Genomic DNA, 18,871 nt, shown 5'->3' with positions numbered 1-18,871 from the left:
TTTATAATCAGTATTTACAGATATTACTATCTTTATGTAATATGTGCTTAAATTGAAATTTACCTAAGTACTGATTGTTGTATGATGTGAAATTCTAAACTCTGATAGTGATATGAATGTTTCTGTGACTATTCAATCCAATGAGGATAATTGTGCTAGATGCTGACCTAGTAGTCTCTAATATACTAAAGATCCCATGTTTAAAGTAATTGTCTATGTGGAAATATTTTAACACAAGCAAATTCTGATATTGAGTTTGGTTAGGTTTACTTTGTGTATCTTATTACTAAGTCAAAAACTAGAATAGTGCTTCTTATCTGTTAAGTTCTGATGTTGGTAAATCTTACGAATGTACTAAGTGCTGATAAGTCTCACTTATCAAAAGAAAAAGTAAAGAAAAGAAATAAATATCAGGTACTCCTTTGAGATCTAGAGAAAAATGTATGTGGAAGGGAAGACCCAAGTGCACTGCTGGTATTAAGTAATATGCATTAGAAAAGCAAAATAAAATTTTCTTGGTGACTTTTCACATTCTCTGATTACTGAAGAAATACTCTGATAACAACATAAATTCTGATAAGCAGTCGTGACTCACTTACAATGAGAAGCCACTGTAAAAAGGAATTCCAAAAGATGCATAAAATGAGCACAAAATAGTTGAGGTGGACTCATGCATGAACTCATTCTATACTAGACTTCAGACTAATGACAGATTTTGAGCAAAGTTCTTAGTTATGCCTTATTTCTAAGATGTACTGAAGTGAATCAGACTTTACTCTTTGTCTGATATTTAGCTTAAAGCACACACTCACACTCCATATGAATGATGAAAACTACTTTGGTGATCAATGTTGTTTTAGATGAACAGTTTAAGTGTCAGTTGCATAAATTCTGAGGACAAGTTCTGATGGAAGTTCTGATGATTAAGTTCTGTTGAAACCATATCAGTAATTGTGTGAAGAATTACAGAAATAAACATTCACTTTTTGAGTAAAGGAGCGATATTCTGATGACTTTTAAATTCTGATAATAATCAAGTTATGATGCTGACGTGGCATTATTTATTTCCTTGATTTATTTTTAGGTCAATACTTGAATGGTTATATTTTATCAGAATATTAGTTTATGTGAGATAAAGACAGTAATAATCATTTGTTTAGTAGGAACAGTTTTTTTTGAAAAACTGCATGTTCATAGTAATCATTACTTATTTCCCGTGCCCATTAACTTTTGTCTTAATTACTGCATGGATGATAGGTGTACAGTCTGTTCCACTTCTCAATAACTGCTGTCAAGTGGCGTGTATAAGTAAAAGAGAGAAAAGATTTTAAATTTTTTATCTACTTTTGTATTCTATACTCTCTCTCTCTTTTTCTTATTTTCTCACATTCTCTGACGATTTTCTATACAGACATTTTATCAAACACCTTTCAGGCACTCTAAATTCTCACTCATTTTCAATGGCACCCAAGGATATAATCTTTAATGGAGCAAAGTTCATCCCCAACAACTATGTTGCCATTCTCACTAAGAGTGAAGCTCCTTCGGAACTTCATTTTATTAAGGATTTCTTATCTCATAGTGAAATTGGGTTCGCTTTGACGCAGCCATCCTATTTATATGGAACTCAAGTTCTGACGTTTTGTCGTATAGGACTTTATGATGATGGTGGTAAGAATGGGACTCCAAGCATCGTGTTTACAGCAAAGGAGGTTGAGTATGTTGTTACTCCGACAGCAGTTCGAAAAGCTCTACACCTACCTGAAAACTGTCAATTTAGTTCTGCTGTTGAGGAGCCATTGCTACAGCAAATGATGGCTAATCTTGGATATGAACAGAGTTTGGCTAAGTTGGGTCAACTCAAATGCCCATATATTTGAAAGGAATGGAGCTTCTTCTTCGATTGCATCACGAAGACGTTTGCCAACAAGTGCTCAAATTTTGATACCATTCCTATTCTAACACAACAAATTGGGTATGCACTCTTAAACCAGTCTCATTTTAATTATGCAAAGACTGTGTTATGTTTTATATGAGATAGAATGAAAGAGGACAGGAATGTAGTTTACTTTGCTAGGTTCTATCAGTTAATCTACAGTCATTGTACTTCAGAAGAACCACAATTAGCAAATGAACAGATAGAACCGTTTAGATTAGCTAAGAGGGCTTTTACTGATCTTTTAATTGCCGACAACAAGAAGGGAGTTTTGAGACCCCTTAGAATTCCTTTATCAGTAAAGCAAGCCCTTGTAAATGCTGATGCTGCTACCTATTCATTGCTATATCCTGATGTCCAACCCACCAACACAAAACATCCATCATCACCTACTACTGTCACTCAACAAACACTCACATCTGAACATGCCAACCAACCATCAAAACATAATCAAGTGAAACCTTCTTCTTCTAGAGCAAAGAGGACTCAGACAGTTTCTCATTCACAGCAGAAAAGAAGGAAGATAATTTTAAGAGATGAGTCTGATGATGAGGTACAGGTTCAACCATCAGAACTTGTTGCTGAAGTAGCTGAGAGGGTCTCTTCTCAGAAAGCTCACGAAACTGGGAGTTCTAGGCCCCTAAAAAGGCTTAGAAAGCTAAACTCTGATGATGAAGCTCCCAGAGTCTCTCCATCAGCTAAGAGACTTAAAAAGCAAAGAGCAAGGAGGGCTGTAGAATCATCAATCTCTGATAAAGGAATGGAAGAAGCAGCCGAGGAAGGAGGTTAGGAATCTCTGATCTCAAAAGACCCAGTTGTGATTGAATCTCTTTCCACTACTGAACCAGACTTTACTGAAGCTCAAAAATCTTCTATTCAAGAGCCAGAGAATACTCAAGAACACATGCATACACCTCATGTGTCTCCTATCATTGTCCAAGTACATGCTGATACTCCAGGTACAAGTGCTGAAATAGATATTCACAACTTGAATGTGCCTGAGGTTCTATACTTGGAAGCTCCAACCAATTCTCAACACACTCCACCAGGAACTCCACTGCTAGATGCTGAAGTCAATGCAGATAAATCTTCTATTGCTTCACATACAATTATTCTATCACAAGATGCTGATACTGAAGATTCTACAAGTTCTGTTGAAATAAATGCTAAAAATACTGGTGAAGCTGCTACAAATATAAATGCTGATGCAGCTGGTCGTTCAGGACATACACCTCTACAAACAGTTGATAAAGCTGAATTGATTAAAAAGTTTGTGAGAAAGGATGCACCAGTACCTTGGAGTGAAACTAGCAGAGAAAGGGAATGGATCAAGGAGTGAAACAAAGTTGATTTTGTTTCTACTGTAAATATTCTTGTTGAGCACCTGGCTAAAGCTGATGAATGATGACTTCAAAGCACAGCTCAGAGTTAATGCATTGAGTACCATGAACCTTCAAGGTCAACACTCAATAACTCAAGCCAAGGTGAACAAAATTCAAGAAACACTGATTCAGCAAGACATGAATGTCAAATTGGACAAGAAAAGGTTTTTTCAGCCAGCCTTTGACCGCATTGGGTATATAGAAAAGACTCAGGAGAAACAGCAAGCTCAACTATCTGATATTTTAAAGAATCAAGCTGCTCAACAAGACCAACTCAATGAAATCCAAAACTCTGTGGAATTGCTTGTCTCCCTGCTTCTACCAGATAATGCCAAAAAGGGGGAGAAAGTGATTAAGTCCAAATGCCAATCTGATTTACGACTGAAGGGTAAGGATGATGATAATGAAGACCAGGGAAACTCTGAAAGGAGTAGAGGTCTAAGTCAAGGCAGGGGTTGTTTATCAAGTAAAGCCAGGACTACAAGTCAAAGAACAAGTTCTAATACTGGTAAAAGGATAAGTTCTGATGAACAAACTCTGAAACTTGATGAAGAGATCTCCGAAAGGCTGTTCCTAAAGGACAATCCAGGAATGGATATTGAAAGTCTGAAGGAAGAAGTGATTAGACTGAAAGCTGAAAATGACAAATCTAAGTCAAAGTCTAAATCTCAAGTCATAGCAAAGAAACCACCTAAGCCTAAGGGCATTGTGATCAAAGAGAGGACATATACTGAGGCATCTAAGGCCAAGTCCAAATCACAGGTGTAAGTTGATCCTAGATTAAAGGGTAAGGCAAAAGTTGATGAACCTGTAAAGATATATATGCCAACTATGGATCTGGAAGTAAATGCTGATGAAGATACAAATCTGATTTTAAAGGAGAAAAGAAATATTCAAGCAACCTCTGACAGAGCTCAAGTTGTCTTGACATCAGAAAAAAAGGAAACCTCTGACATTGCTCATGTTAAACCTTCAAAAATTCTACTACCTGGGTTTACTAAAGCTCAACAATCTGCTCAATTTATGAAGACTTCAACAAATGTTTTTAAGGGTAGATTGCTTCAAGGGAAGGAAGTTAGAGATAAAACAGGACTGGGTCATGCTGATGAGAAAAGAGTAAACAACTCTACCTTAGATCCTACATCTCTTTCTGAACCAAGAGTAGGGACAACTCCAGAAAAACTAAATCAATTAGAGTCTGTATAGATGGTTTACAATTCCAAGCTGAAAGAAGACATAATGCTTTATTTTATGACAGATGGGAGAGTATTCCAGATAAGAAAGGATGCAATTCGATTGAAGTATTATGAAGAACTGCAACATGTTTTATTTCTACTTCAAGTGAAGAACAGGTCAACAGATGGTGCTGCCAGTTACTAAAAATCTGATATTCAAAGGCAGAAGAAACTTTACTCTGTAAAGTTTGAAAGACCATACTATCCAAAGTACAGAGCTCACAATGGTGAATTAGTTGAGATGAAGCCTAATACCGCCAAGATCACTACATTTCTCGGTATTAAGTGTATTGAATTTAATCTGGAGTCTGACAAAGCTTATCTGATCAGACTAGATCAGGAAATAAGGAAAGCAAAGATTAATGATCTCAGGGCTGCTATCTTTCAGACAGGAGAAGATACAGTTGAACTTAAAGATGCTAAAAGGAGGATGATAAATGAACTTGAATATGCTGAGAGAACCCTTTTGAAGAACTATCTCAGAACAACTCCTGACATTCAAGAGATCAAACACTGAAGCCAAGTCAAGGAATACAAATGTTAAATTTTGAAGGATATACATGCTAAAGCTGATATCAAACTTTAAGGATGGTAAAAGCTACAAGGACTGTGAGTTGTAGTTATCTAGTCAAATTCTCATATGCATTTGTACTTAATGTTTTTGACATCATCAAATATCTATTGAACTTGTATATTATGCTAATTTACAATTTGAGGGAGATTGTTAGATATATTTGTGATGTCATGTCTAATAATAATTTGTGTTTAGTTTTTAGAACTTGACTAATAGGACAAATCAGGACTTAACTGGAAATCAGTACTTATACTGAAGTCGGAGCTTAAGATATCAGAACTTAAGTTATCAGAACTTGAGATATCAGAAGATATTCATCAGGAGATAATATCAGGACTTAAGAAGACTTTCAGATAGGGAAGGCGGCTGATTGAAAGGAAAGAAGATCAAGACTAAAAAAAGAAAAGATATGTATGGAGAAGAATTCTATGAAGAATAGAAGACTTGGAGGAAAAGATAACTAATTGATATATTTTAGGATGCATACTTATATATGATATCAATTAGAAGATTATCTTGTAACTGTGTGGTATATAAACACAGCATAGAGTTTACACTATAAGTGTTATCATTATCGAGAATATTATTCATTGTAACCCTAGAAGCTCTTGTGATAATTGTTCATCACTGAGAGAGAACGGTTCCATTGCAATACTATTTTATTAATAAGATTATTCTTTGTTACATACTTGTGTTTTTAATTCGATTTGATTGTACTATACACTGTATTCAACCCCCTTCAACAGTGTGTGTGACCTAACAGTATAACTCAACTCAAATCTCCATCTTCTAGATATAATGGAGCTAAATTACTCTTCCTGATTACACACATATAAACATCCAATGAATCTGCTATACATATGGCGGTGAAGCCAACTCACTCTTCCTATTTTACTATCTCAAACGGACCAACATAACGCATATAAATTTTCTTTTCTTTATAATTCTAGCAATTCGTGCTCATAACCGTTTCCAATAGTTACTGGTTGTTGAACTTCATTCCTATATGTTTCTTTGCTCAATTACCCTAGTTTGTAATTGCTTCCAACCGCATTCGAGACTCTTTAATCATTCTCTTATTCTTCTTCTCCATTTGCAAATGATATACTGAGGCCATGATTAAGTGGCGTCCCACCAGACTCTTCATCATTTCGACAAAGCGTCATATCATAATACTGTTTGTCTCGTTCAAAAAGAAATATTCTGAGAAGAGAAATAATTTGAAAGGGATACAATAAATTTTCTTTCCTTCTTGTCTCATATATTTATCACTGAGAGAAGCTCACACGTATTCAAGAATCAAGAAGAGTATATGCAGTCGTGGAAAAGAATGACATCGTTGGTCGCCATCTACGTTGTGCTTATGCATACTTTCAGGGCTCGTTCGAGTAACAGATTCCAAATCCACGTTAGATGATAGATTTGGAAAATCTTCTGGAAATACCTTTAACGTTTTAACAATCTGAGCATAATTGTCTTCTCGTTGAATTTAACATCATAACTTCTTGCTTCATCCCTACCATATAAGTCTGGTATTTTTAGCGTCATGCTTCCATGTTTGATACTTTAGTAATTCGACCATAATCGCGTTCTTACGGAATTTATAATCACAATTTCTAATTTCTTCTATGCCGCGTAGCGTAACCATTAATCCTGTAATGGCTCGACTCGGTCGATAGAAATATTATTCTTCTTCAATCATTTGGAAGATTCGTCCATTTTCTTCAATCATCCTCGAGCTCCTTTTGGGTCAGTGAACCTTTTTAAATTTTAATAATTCCATAAATTAGATAAATAATGTTTCCGCACGTTGATTCGATTGCTGATACTATTAAACATGGTTTACATTCTTCTTTCGAGAAAATTTTAAACTTCCCTGTATTAACGGCTCTACTTGGCTCTCCGAACTAACAATACTGAGTTCAATCAAGTATTCTTCCAAGTAATCTAATACATATAACAACAGGAACTCAGACAGTAATTTGACAACCAAAATTTTAGAACTCATTTTGTGTAAAGATCTTTTAGAAGTTTTGTTAAGAAAACCTTTTTCGAAAATTTATTTTAGAATTTTGAAAATCAAACATCTGGTCATCCTTACTATATGAGTTGATTGATGTTCTCCTCAACCACAACAAGGTATCTAATTGAAGAAACAACCACCTAAGAGTCCATCCACTTCAGTATATCTTCTACCTCTTATTGGGTTCATTTCGCCTTCATTGGTCGACAAAAATTTCATTTATCGTTGCATACCATTTTATTCGTAACTCTAACTCCAGTGCTGGCATCAGGTACTATCTTTGATATTTTCATCGTCGTCCTTGATGTCATATTTACAACCAGTTAACACAATTCAACTATCTATCCGTAAATAAAAGCGGATCTTCTCGTAAATCTTCAATATATCTAATAAGGTAGATATCATTCCTTGCATGGCGCCCGAAAAGTGATAATAAGCTTCTCGCCACAATGGTGCCTTTAAACTTGCGACATTGGCTCTTCGTCAGCTCCAATAAACTCGTTACCTCCAGTCTGAAGCTTGTCCTACTACATAATTCTAAGTTGGATAATCCTGAAACTCATCTATCTTTTCTTATATGAAGATCTCATGTGAATTAATCTCCTTCTTCTTTAGAATCACATAAAACCAGGGTAATTTACCCATTCTCCGTCGAGCTGTCGACTCTTCGCAACCATAGGATCTGAGAACTCAATATATCTATATTGTCAATATACTCGCCTTCCACTTATCTTAACAATATTCTATCTTACTAATCCATATCGGATCCGCTAAATTTAATTCACACTTAACTCAAACTCAAAATGAGTATACTTAGGGTCTTCCTTATCTTATATGACCTGTCAATCCTATCTTACTTCCACTTATTCTTATTTCAGGGACTAATAACCTATGGCTCTGATGCCAACTGTAACATCCCCAAATCCGAGGTTAGGATTGGGTGTCAATAAACAACTTTAAACAATATAAACCTGTATATTCAAACAAATATAAAGATAACCCCTCATTATCACGGATCGCTTAAAGGTTATGGTATGAAATAAGAATCTAACCTTTTAAAATTATAATAACTAAATACAATTTCATTACCTCTTTATAACTTCCTTGTATTATTCATTCTGACACCACCAAATTTCTTCAGCTGGAATCTCTACACTTTTGCTGTTTATTAAAAGTTATTCACTCTTTTCCTCATTTGATACTGAAAGAAATAAGAATTCATAAAGCAAGAGTGAGCCGAAAATGCCCAGCAAGTATCATAAATGGTTTCCAGGTATCAGATCAAAGAAACTTCTGGAAACGATATTTGAATGATTTCAAAATATCTTTATTTATTTAAAACAATTGAGCGAATAAAACATAATCCCTCATTGGCCTTTAATCATAAATCACATTTTTCTGTAAAAGAACAGTGAACGTTTCACTGATTCATTTCTTGAATCAAATCTTTATTTGATTTTGTAATCATAAACTATTCAAGAAAGAATGCCGTTAATGGAAATCAACAATAAATTAGACTGGACACTAAAAACCAACATATGCACTGTAAACTGCTGATCAGTCAGGATATAGTGCAGATCTATACACAACTACATAGACCCAACCAACATATGGGGTACCCAGGCAACTATGGCCTAATAATCAAGGGACCAGCCATCTTTGGCCCTTAGGGTCCAGCTCATTCATGGCCCCCATCGTAACCATCCAGTCTTTGGAGTGTTTTGATGTCAAATCATTTTGATTTCAAAACATCCCGATTCCGGGTTCGCAAATAATCCGAAAGAATGGGTATTTTCTCAAGAGATCAATCGATAATAAAGGGACAAGATCAAAAAGGTACTTGCATAAATAAGAGTAATTACAGTGAAATATAAAAACATTTAACTATTCTGAACTTAGAATAGGAATGAAGAAATATTGACAGTATTTTAGAAGAAAGTGTAGGAATACTTGCCTTAATTGATTCGCTTTCTAATCTTCAATCACCATTATTTGCTCACATCTATTTTGTATCCACTAATCCCATTAACACACACAATCAGACTTTACTTTTACTATCACTGCCTGGCTTTGAATGCCTTGAACTAGGTGTATCTATCATAAGAGAATGCTATTCCAATTAACCGATAATGTATCATTGTCTACTCTACGATTATTCTTATCGTCTACCCATCTGATAATAACAGATAAGGATCTTGTTCAGATCAGATAACGTTTAAAAGACACGTTGACTCATAGTCCATATAACACGTACACATAAGACATGTAATCATATTATTCATATAACACATAATCACATAATTCATGTAGCACATAAGTTGAAATTAGGTTAAACGGAATATTTTACCGATCAATAACTGACTCAGAATGATTCATAAAATAAACTCCCTTTTGATACAAAAGAATTTAGGTCTCGAAAATATATTTAATAGAAGCAGAAAATTTTTCCAGAGTCTAGAGGCGTTCGTTTCGTATTAAACGGACGAACGGTTGATTTATTATGAATAAAAGAAGAATAATTTAATTAATAATAACATTAATTGAATTTAAAATATCTTTATACAATTTTTTTAAAAGCCAAAAATGATTTTTAAATAATTATTTATCTTAATTATAAATAAATACATTTTATTTAACTAATTATAGAATTAATTAATTAATTAAATCCGTAAATAATTAACTAAAATAAATTATAAATAATTAAATAAAATTTAGATTTTTGAAAATAATAAAGAAAATAATATTTTTGGAATTAAAATAATTCAATTAATTATTTAAAATAATTAAATGAATTAAAGTTTGGATTAAAATGAATTTTTGGAAATAAAATCTGAATTTTGAATTAATTATTAAAAACATAATTGGAGAAACACTTTTCTGAAACAGCTTTGAAACCAGAAAGATCAAACGGCGGTTGACCAGTCAAACTCGCCGGAAAGCTGAAGAATAGCCGCCAGAATCTGGAAAAAGACCAAAAATCGCCCGGCGTCCGGCAATTTCCGGCTATATCCGATAATGACCAAAACCGAACCATTTCGGCTAGTTTTTCTCTCGATTTGTTTTCAAATCGTCTCACCAACATAGAAAATGCAACAGCGAGTATTACCAATCCTGAGCTCGTCGATTCCGCCCAAAACACGGCCAAAATCCGGCAAGCTCCAACATAATCCGGCCAACCTCAAAACTTAATCAAATTCACCGATTGATATATGTAAACAAAGCCACTGACTTTTATATTCCAACTCCATAACTCATATCAACAAACAATTAACAAGTAAACCGGAAAAATGAATCAAAATTTTCAAAAACTCATGAATTCGACTTAGTATTTTCGGGAATCGTTTGGTACATATGAAAATGTTAATCGACTCTAAAACATGCAGGGAAGCTTAATCAATCATCAAAATCGTTCAATAACCCTTAGAATTAAAAGCCCCAAGTTTCAACTCAAGAACAACAAGAACCCTAATTTCGAATTTTTAAAAAATCAAACCTCACTTACTATATGTTATTGAACTCTATTTTTGAAGTATAATATATGAAATTGACCAGAAAAACATGCTCTATAAAATGGAATCATCAAAACAATCAGATAATCACGTTTTCCAAAATTCATATTTTAAATCATATAATTTCGAATTTTTAAAATTTAATAATTTGATACCTGCTAAATCTGCAGTGAAATTGATTGTAGAATCTGAAAGTACTTTTTACAAGCTTTGATTCGATTACTTACACGCCCAAATCGGAGTTCGATAACGCCTTCATTTGTGAGTTTGATTATCAAGAACGCGGTATTTTTAGGGGTTTTTCTGTATTTTATCGGTCTCTACTGATTAATTATGATTATACGAATAAAATGAAATAATAAAAGGGCTCTTTATATTTATGGAATATTGATTCATTTTGGATCGTATTGGATCGATAAATTAGTTGCTTAGCCGCTAAGTAACTGCAAAAATGATCTGATTTGATACCCGTATTGGATAATTATCCAAACCGGGCTTTTTATAAAACACTTTATACGAAAATAATGTAATATTATCCCGTCTTTCGAGAATGCGGTTTTTGTTGCTTTAACGAAATGATTATCGTATCAAAAAAATTTCGCTGGGCCGCACCCGGGTCAAACTGTAATCCGGATCGAAAAAATTAAAACACGGAAAATGTCCGGAATTACCAGATTAGGTTAGGAAGGAGTTTTTGGAAGAGTTTTGGGTTGTAAAAACGTATAAACGGTTGAAGTTGGACAATTCCCGTCTTTAAAAAACATTTTTTGTAATTATTCAGAAAATAATTAATAAATTCATAAATCATTATAAAATCATATAATACTCCAAAAATTACCAGAAAATACCTTAACTATCTATATTTTATTCTGGACATATCAAAATTAACATACTCACATTATTATACACAAATATCCAAATATTATTATCAATCATCAGATAATTTACCAAAATTCACATTATAATCACATAATAATTATTTATTGATAAAGATAATTATACGCTATGTCCCGGATTTTACACTTCATTTTGCCTTTTTGAAAAGCCTCACAAACTTCATTTTGAGCAAACTTCAGATTTGGCATGTCTCTCACCAACTCCTTTTTCACCAGGGTGTTGATTGCCTTGTAATTTAGGTGAGAGAGCTTTTTGTTCCACAAATTGCTTTGCTCTACAGAAGCCTTGTTGTAGAAGCAACAAATTCCTTCCTTGTTTGCTGAGTGTAAATCTGCAACAAACAGGCTTCCCTTAATTACTCCTTTCAGAGCAACTGCACTAGTCTTTTTGCTGATGATTAAGCATTCTCCTTTGTCAAATGCAACATTGAATCCTCTGTCTGTGAATTGACTGACACTTAGGAGATTCACTTCCAAACCAACAACCAGTGCTACATCTTCAATGAAAATATTTCCAGATATTAACTTGTAATATCCCATTTTGAAGTGTCTCTAAAAGTCACTAATGGGCCCGCCATCTCCTCAAACTGTGATAGTAGGGCCTTATCACATGTCATATGTCTTAAGCATCCACTGTCTATGATCCATATGACTTTCTTCATTTTTCCCTACACAGAATGAGGTTTAAGTGTATTTAGCTACCCAAGCAGTGTTGGGTACTTTCTTCTTGTTAACAGAATTTGCAGAATTAGAATGAGTTGATTCAGAAAGAATGATGTTCATTGATTGATTTACATGTTCCCTTTTAGCTGCAGACCCAATGTTGACTTCCTTGAGGTCTACTCTTAGCTTTTGACAACTTGTCATCATTTTCATGTTGTAAGGAATGCAATCAAACTTATCACAAAAAGAGTAGGGATCTTCAGTTTTTGCTTGATTATATTTGCATTCTCCCAATCTTGGCTCACTAACAGCCTTTTTATAAAGGCGAGTCGGATGATTTGTAGAGACACGTTTCTGACACTATTTCCTTGGAGCATCTTCAACAAATACAAAGTTATTGCTCTTTTTTTATCCCAATCTTCCAAATTATGTTTTTCTTCTTCTTTCTTGCATTCTCAGTCTTAGCCTCCTTGATTGGCTTCTTAGGGGTTTGATCCAGCATGGGCTTGTTCTCAATTTTAGAAGGTGAAGTTGTTTCTTTGCATTTGTTTTCATTATCCTCATCAGCAAGTTCTTGCTTTATAATCAACTCCTCTTCACTGAAATTTACTTCACATGCTTTGAACAGTGGTGAACCAACCTTTCTCAGCATAGCTGAGACATCTTTATTTACAGTTGTTTTTCCCTTATCACCTTTAACTTTCCTGTTGCTATTCAATGCATCATAATCCAAGCCAATAGCTATGTTTGCACATGGATTGTTTATTCATTATACTAACCAGCTAGCTGAGATACATTCCTAAATGACTTCAGTTTCACCTTATTCTTCTCTATTTTTCTCTTAACACAACTTCTATTTCGCTAGCACACTCATTCTCTTACTTGATTATCTCAAGCTCAACAAACAGTAGCTCAAACTCTTATTTCTCACTCTCAAGCTTCTCATTAGCTTTTGATAACCTACTGACATCCTCAGTAGCTGCTACCATGCTAGTATGAATGTGGAACAATTCTATGCTCATCTTTTCAACAGTCTCCTTATATTGACATTCATTTAAATCAATAGTGGTAAGAGTTGGTACCTGTGTTTTTGATGAGAATGACTCTCCTTGATCCAAGTCCATGAGTGCATAGTTTCCTACTTCCTCATCATTATCAATATCTAAATCGTCCCAACTCTTTCCTTCTGCAATATAAGCTTTACCCTGTTGCTTTCTTAGAAGAGCCTCATACTTTGCCTCCAATTCAAGATAGGCCTTGTCCTTTTTCACCTTCTTAGGCTTCCTGCATTCTGTAGCAAAATGGCCCAATTCATCACAATTAAAGCACCTGATCTTTAACCTGCAATATATCATATTTTGTAGCCATTTTTTCTACCAGAGTTGTACTGTGCCTTTGCCTTTCAGCAACTATCCTTGTTGGTTGTCCCTTATTTTTGAAGAACTTTGGCTTCTTTATTATAATGTTAGAGAATTTCCTTGCTAATTAAGCCATGGACTAATCTAACTCATTCAGTTCATCCAAGGTATATAATTCATCCTCTTCAAGTTCAAGAATTACTTGCTTATGTGGTTCCATGTTCTTTTGCTCATTACTTGAAACAACTAAAGTCCAGATTTCTAGTTCATCATCAGATGACTGGCTGTCATTAACAACTAGTGCACTTGATCCATAAATAATGTGCCCCTAACCAGCTCTTAAAGATTTTCCTTGGATCATTTCTAATTCATAGGTTTTTAGAATACCATACAAAACCTCCAGTGTCATTCTGCTCAAGTCTCTCCCTTCTCTTATAGCTAAAATCATATGTTCTAGATGATCAGGAAGGATGCACAAAAACTTCAAGTTAACCTCCTCAGCTTCATAGTATTTATCATGAAGCTACAAGTCATTAATCAGCTTATTGAATCTTTCAAAAACATCAGTTATACTTTCCTTTGGTTTAGCCATGAAACCCTCAGACTGAGACACCAGTATTCTCCTTTGGTTGGATCTAATTTCCATTATACCTTCACACAGAATTTCTATTTTCTCCCAGATCTGTTTAGCTGTATCACAATTGACAATGTTATTGTACATAACATTGTCAAGTGACTCCATCAGAATTAATTGTAGACCACTATCATGAAAAACTTTTTCTTTCTCAATGTCTGTGTATTTTGAAGGATCTTTAGGACCATAATGAGCTTGGATAACCATATCTCCATATGTAGATTCTTGAATCCTTTCCATAGGAGTGAAAGGTCCATTCTTCAGAATCTGGATGTATAAGGGATCGGCCATCCTTAGAAAAAACATCACCTTTTTCTTCCATAATGTGTAGTTAGTTTTATCAAAGGCTGGTATCTTGATACTGCTAATCTTCTGTTTATTAATTCTTCCAAGATCTTTAATCTATTTGCTTCCATATATTTCTCTGATACCACTTGTTAGGTAATGAATATAACACAGAGGGGGTGAATGTATTTTGGATATTTTTAAGGCTTTTTGAATGTTTGTTACTTGGTTAACAAAGCAGATTAGAAATGCAGTAATATTATCTTAGCTAAAATAAAATAGTGCACATAATATTTCAAAACTCACTTAATTTTGTATTAAAATCAAGCTAGTGTTTTGCTACAAATCCTGGGTTCTTTGTAAGTAAAGAACTCAGCTTCTTCTTTGAGAGAGTACAAGAAAAACTAGATCTATTTTAATACAACTAAAATAAAGGACCAATGTTTACTTTATAGATTAGTAAAAAATATGTTTACACAGTATACAATACAATGTACTAAACTCTACTTTAAGTTATCTCTAAAGCTTTCCATTTCTGGTTTAGTAAATCCTTGCATATCATGTAGATCTGTGACTTTCCTTTGCCAGTTAATCTTGGCCATTGATCTTACACTCTTCAAGCTGCTTTTGTAGACTATTCAATATAAGTGATTAGATCGTTTGATGATTGATAATCTTGCATATTTAACTTGTTTGCATTCTGTACTTGAGGTTCATATCGAGATCTCCAGTTTGTTGCATAGAGAACTGACATCTCGATAAGTATAATGTTTTATACTCTTCACCTCAAGAACTAAAACTCAGAGACCTCAATAAGTTTTAATATCTTGTGTTACTCATTTTAGTTCTTGAGGTGAAGAGTGTTTGGAACATTAAAACGAGTAACACAAGATATTCGGGGAAATATAATTCCTACATAAATCCGCGAGGGTGTTGCTACACTCCTGTAAATAAATTAACTGGCTACAATCTAAGAACAACAAAGTTCCTAGCTTCTACAAAGATTTAGAAATCAAATCCTATACAATGATCTAGCTTTTGTTTCTCTAAGGATTTAATTACCTGGTAACGATTATTATGCCTTATGAATATACAAGAGTTAAACCGGGCATTATAACGTTACTCCGGTGAGAAGCTAAACGGATATTCAAGGTGCTTGAGCTTCTCTGTATTTCTTTGCTTCTTGTTTTTATCAGCTCTCGTTGGAGAAGAAGATAAAACAGAACAACTTCTAATTGCTTAATTTGATCTGCTGCTGAGTGTAGACTTTTATATTAATTCAAATATGTGGCTAAAAATGAATCACACAAATAAATTGATTGTACAATAAAATTGTGGTTGAGGAGTTACTTGCGACCACAGGGTACTTCTCTTTTACTTGCAACCAGAGGGAACTGCATTTATACTTAGTTTTATTTCCACACTCACTTACTAGCGACTAGAGGGTCAACACTTGTACTTAGTTTATTTTACACCAAAAAGTTACTTGCGACCAGGCCTCACCTTGTAGTCCATTAGTTGTGACCTGAAGTACTAGTATTAGTACTTAACCAAAATGGCACTAGGATTAGTCACTAGCGACTTGTGAGGTTGCAAGTAACTACTTCACAAAAAAATGAATGTCACCCGGTTTCCTTTCCTTTTTATTTCATTTGCTTTATTTTTTTTGTTTTCTTTTTCTTTTTCTTCCTTTTTTTCTTTAATTTATGTTTAAATTGCAACTTTTTCTTTAAGTTTGTCAAAAAAAAGTTTAAATTGCAACTAAATTAATTTATAAAATAAACTTAAATATAACTTATATAAATAAACTAATTTAGATTTATAAAATAAGCTTATTAAAAGTTTATAAAATAAATCATTTTAAGTTTATTAAATAAATTATATTGAAGTCCATTAAATAAATATATTTAAGTTTACAGTTCAACTTTGAACTTGGGCAATCCCTCGAGCTGTTTAGCTATATACCTTGTACACCTCTTCTCGTACTTTAACAGATAAACGTTCAATCCAAGTATCAACTGTGGAGCCCCAAAATCCGGGGTCAGGGATCTAGGAGGCCACGTCAACCTAAATCATGTTTAACACTTATCTCGTATAACAATATAAAAATACTCACACCTTTATGACCCCACACTTATCAACTCACACACACTTACAGGTTATTGTCTTGGAAACGAACCATGCATTACTAGAGTGTATCGATCCACAAAGTGATAATTATTATAATCCCAAAAGTAATTAAGTTTTACCGCGGAAATAACCTTTAAGTAAGGTTAGTCCGTCGATCAAATATATGTTTCTTATTTATTATCTTACATAAGTCATACCTGTAAATAAGCCGGAATAGAAATAACTGAAAACCAATCCAGCTTATTCCGTCTACCTGAGGTACAACCAAACATCCTACCGAACAACTGGCCATTTCCTACTCGTTTCCTGGCCGTGAGTTTCATGATAGGCATCTTGATTCATTGTTGTGTTGTGTCAATTTAAGAAAACAAGTATGAGCTATAATGCCCAGCATAATAATGTACAGTATGAAAAGACTGTATGTGAAATTCATGTATAATTCCATGTACGATAAATATGTTTATTTAAAAATAGTATTTCTCGGTGATAAACCATTCTTTTGTTCACTTATTATCTTGCAAATACCTTAATGGTAAACCCAGCACCTAGGCTTGGGTTACGGTATTGCATCATAATTTCCAAATAGAAGAATAGGACATTCACCGGAGCCCCCGAGATACGTTGATCCGTCGTATAACGGTATCATTCTATACATGTAGATGGATGACTTCCTTACATCCTGGTTGTCACCCAAGCCGCATTCGGGCTTTATATGCTTCCCATTTCCCCCGGGTATGTTTTGCATACTTCGTATATCATTCAGTACACATGGTACCTTCACACACGGGAAATTAAAATGGCAGTCTCCCCAATCCACGAAGTACTGGATCTCTACCCCTCCTTTTTCCTTTTAATAATCCTATCATATACTTGTAACATCGAACTATATCGAAGTTCCCCAAGCGTTTTGCTTGTTGATAGGCCCAGCTCATTTCGTATATGTACTTCCAAAAATTTTCGGAGAAAGTACTAAGGATGTGAGTTGACCGTTGTCAACAGATAAATAAATAAGGGGGGTTTCTTTTGAAATTATGCTCAAATATTTAAATAAGTCGAGATAATATTCTTTGACGATCTGAAAGTATTCGAATAATTTTCTGAAATTCAGAAAGTATTTTAAAATAGGTTTTATGATTTTTAAATTATATTAAATTATTTAATAAATATTTAATAATTAAATAATAAATATTAAATAATTAAACCTCGAATAATAATATTTTAAAAGAATATTTGAAATTATATTTCTCAACTAATTTATGTTTAACTAATTAAAGTAATCTTTAATAATATAATTGATCGAGTTTGAAATAATAATTGTTGTAGAATACTTCTCCTATATTAAATGAATAATTGAAATAATGTTCACTGTTCGAGTAATTAATTATAGTTGTGGGAATACGATCTTTGGAAATCAATTTAAATAAATTTGAGGTATTTAATACTTCGCAAATGGACATCGAGTCCCTTGGAATAAATAAGTACGGACTTTTGATCGTCCAAAACATCACCGAGATGATTCACGGGTTTCCTTTTTAAAAATCCTACTGACTCTTGTTCTTATGATTTACACATCACGTTTATGGTAACGCTAAGTATTCTACGATATATACATCGTAACACAATCGTTATCCATACATAAAACTCAAAATACTCTTATCATGTGAAGCATGGCATTTATACAATATGTGATAAAACATTTTTTCCATAACACAACAGTATATGAAGTCAGGTTCGTAAACTTGCTAGGGTACTTTGAAGTGGAGGTTGCTCTAGGGTCCGCTCGAAAATCTATAACCATAAACATGTATTATTCCGTTAGATCCCGTCCTTATTTATGGCGACTAGTACATACGCGCAACTTATTAATCATTCTCGCAACTCACTTTAATTTTATTATTCCTTTAAGCACAAGTACTCGTTATGTCCGCTTTCTTTCTGAAATCTCTTATGTTCGTTTATGCTTTTTACATTTCGATCCTCGGCTCCGCTTACGATTCCTAATGGTTTTGTAATCTCGCGGTCTGGGCTCCGACATTTTTATAAAACCGAAAATCCATATTTTCACTTGAAATTTTTATAGAAGCTAATAAACTCCATTTCTTACTCTTTGTAGGAATTTCATTATTTTTGAATATTTTTAAGTCGGTCATTTCTATTTCCAAAGTTTGTAATTCGTAGGGGACTTTATTGCCTAAATCACTTTTACTAAAACGGTCATAACTTTTGATCCGTAAATCGAAATCAAG

Source organism: Apium graveolens, chromosome 4 (assembly GCF_009905375.1).
Source record: "Apium graveolens cultivar Ventura chromosome 4, ASM990537v1, whole genome shotgun sequence".
Taxonomy (NCBI): Eukaryota; Viridiplantae; Streptophyta; class Magnoliopsida; order Apiales; family Apiaceae; genus Apium; species Apium graveolens.
This window is presented reverse-complemented; position numbering follows the sequence as displayed.